This window comes from Colobus angolensis, unplaced genomic scaffold (genome assembly GCF_000951035.1).
Source record: "Colobus angolensis palliatus isolate OR3802 unplaced genomic scaffold, Cang.pa_1.0 Scaffold94, whole genome shotgun sequence".
Taxonomy (NCBI): Eukaryota; Metazoa; Chordata; class Mammalia; order Primates; family Cercopithecidae; genus Colobus; species Colobus angolensis.
The window spans coordinates 2787376-2790319 of record NW_012123376.1 but is presented as its reverse complement, the minus strand read 5'-3'; the positions used below and the strand labels follow the sequence as shown (position 1 = coordinate 2790319).

Sequence of the window (2944 nt, the reverse complement as noted above, 5' to 3'; positions counted from 1 at the left end):
ATTTCAGCATTTCAGCATTTCAGAGATCTAAGAGGCCTTCCCATGACAGGCCCCGAGGCCTAGTATCAGGACCTAGAGCAAAGGTCATGCGTGTTATGCTTTAGCAAAGAACTTGGCTGCATTGTGTCCATGTCCTAGGGTTCTGTGGAAGTTTGGACTTGAGAGTGATTTAGGGTATCTGGTGGAAGAAATTTCTAAGCAGCAAAGTGTTCAACATGTCGCATAGCTGCTTCCGACAGCATATGCTCAGATGCATGAGCAAAAAAATAACCTAAGGCTGGAACTTATACTTAAAGGGGAAGCAGAGCATAAAAGTTTAGAAAATGTGCAACCTGTCCATGTGGTAGAAAAGAAAAGCCCATTTTCAGGAGAATTCAAGGGGGTTGCAAAGTAACCACTTGCTAGAGAAATTTCCGAATCTAAATAGGAGACAAGTGCTGATAGCCAAGATAATGGGTAAAAGGCCTAGACAACGTTTCCGAGACCTAAGAGGCAGCCCTTCCCATTACAGGCCCTGAGACCTAGGATAGAATGGTTTTATGGACCACGCTCAGGGCCCCACAGCCCTCCACAGCCTTGGGACATTGCTCCTTGCATCCCAGCCACTCCAGCTCCAGCCATGACTCAAAGTGGCCCAGGTATAGCTCAGGACTCTGCTTCAGAGGATCCAAGCCATAAGCCCTGGTGACTTCCATGTGGTGTCAAGCCTGTGGGTGCACAGAGTACAAGGGCTGAGGCTTGGCAGCCTCCACCTAGATTTCAGAGGATGTATGGAAAAACCTAGGTATCTAAGCATAAGTCTGCTTCAGGGGTGGAGCCCTCATAGAGAACCTCTACTAGGGTAGTGCAGAGGGGAAATATGGGGTTGGAGCCCCCAAACAAAGTCCTCACTGGGGCACTGCCTAATGGAGCTATGAGAAGAGGGCCACCATCCTCCAACCCCAGAATGGTAGATCCACTGACAGCTTGTACCCTGAGCCATGAAAAGCTGTAGGCACTCAACAATGCCAGCCCATGAGAGCAGTTGCGGGGGCTTAACCCTGTAAAGCTACAGGGGCAGAGTTGCTTAAGGCCTTGGGAGCACACCCCTCCCACCAGTGTGTCCTGCATGTGAGACACAGAGTCAAAGGAGATTGTTTTGGAGCTTTAAGATTTAATGACTGCCCTGCTGGGTTTGGAACTTGTATGGGGCCTGTAGCCTCTTTCATTTGGCTGATTTCTGCCGCTTTGGGGATGGAAATGTTTACCCAGTGTCTATAATCCCATTGTATCTTGGAAGTAAATAACTTGTTTTAGATTTTATAGGCTCATAGGTGGAAGGGACTTGCTTTGTCTCAGAACTTTGGACTTTTGAGTTATTGCTGGAATGAGTTAAGACTTTGGGGGACTGTTGGGAAGGCATGATTGTATGTTGCAATGTGAGAAGAAGACATGAGATCTGGGAAGGGCCAGTGAGGGAATGATAGTTTGGATGTGCGTCCCCACCCAAATTTCACTTTGAAATGTAATCCCCAGTGTTGGAGGTGGGGCATGGTGGGAGTTGACTGATTCATGGGGGCAGATCCCTCATGAATGGTTTAGCACCATTTGCTTGGTGCTATATTCACTATAGTGAGTGAATTCTTAAGAGTTCTGATTACATAAAACTGTGTGGCACCTCACTCTCTCACTCCTGCTTTTGCAATGTGACGTGCCTTCTCCCTCTTTGCCTTCCACAATGATTGTAACCTTCCTGAGGCCTCCCCAGAAGCAGATGCCACTATGCTTTCTATGCAGCCTGTAAAACCATGAGCCAATTAAACTTCTTTTCCTTACAAATTATCTGGTCTCAGGTTCGTTTATTTATTTATTTATTTTAAGACGAAGTCTTCCTAGGTCACCCAGGATGGAGTGCAGTGGCGCGAATCTCAGCTCACTGCCACCTCCACCTCTTGGGTTCAAGTGATTCTCTTGCCTCAGCCTTCTGAGCAGCTGGGATTACAGGTGCCTGCCATAATACCTGGCTAATTTTTATATTTTTAGTAGAGATGGGTTTCACTGTGCTGGCCAGGCTGGTCTTGAACTCCTGACCTCAAGTGCTCTGCCCACCTCAGCCTCCCAAAGTACTGGGTGTCAAGCCTGTACTGGCTTGAGCTACCAAGCCCAGCAGGTATTTCTTTATATCAATTCAAGAATGGACTAATACAGAGTCTACCATAAAAGTGAGGATAGTAGTTACTGGAGGGGAGAGCAAGAGGGAGAGTTAGTGATTGGGGAGGGGGCAGAAGGGGGATTATCTGGTGCTGGCAGTGATGGTTGCATAGATATTCTCTTTATGATACATTTTAGCTCTATAAATGTGGTTTACCCTTTTTAGTTAGATTCAATAATCAAGAGATTTTAAAAAGCACAAAAACAAACCTAAAGAACTCATTGGAAAATAATCAGAAAGATACGTAAATTGCATGTTTTAAATAGTTGTTTCCTTAAAGATAAGAAAAAAAGAGAAGTCACTTTGTATCAGGTATCAGAAGGTTTTGTTTGTTTTCCCCTCCATTGACTATTTTTCTGTGAGCCCACGTTTTGGACAAGTTTTAAGATGAACTAACTTAAAGTTTCAGTATTCAAAGTGAGTTAGTGCTAAATAAAAAGGGAAATAAAATCACAAGCTTTTAAATCAGAAAGTCTGTGGAAGAGAGAATAGATATGTTTTTAGTTGCCAATCTGAGCAATTAAAAGGTAGTTAATTTGAATTTGAAAAAAAGTTGCCCTCTGGGAGCCTGGTGGCAGCAGCAGCCTCCTGGTCCCTGAGGCACTCTTGGAGTCACTTTTTCCTTTTCTTGAAGGATAACACATGGGCTCACAGCTGAGCAGCTCTATCAGCCAGTTTCCTGTCTGAGGAATCCCAGTAATCTGACAGCCTTCTTTCACTTCATCCTGTCCAAGCTGGTAGTGTTTGTGCTGA

The 2944-nt window shown here is 45.0% G+C and overlaps 1 protein-coding gene across 1 annotated transcript in view; it reads right to left on the bottom strand.

Annotated features, from left to right (window-relative positions):
• Nucleotides 1-2944, bottom strand: part of MZT1 (mitotic spindle organizing protein 1) — a 24861-nt gene that overhangs the window by 9736 nt on the left and 12181 nt on the right. The gene's annotated exons all lie outside the window — the stretch shown is intronic.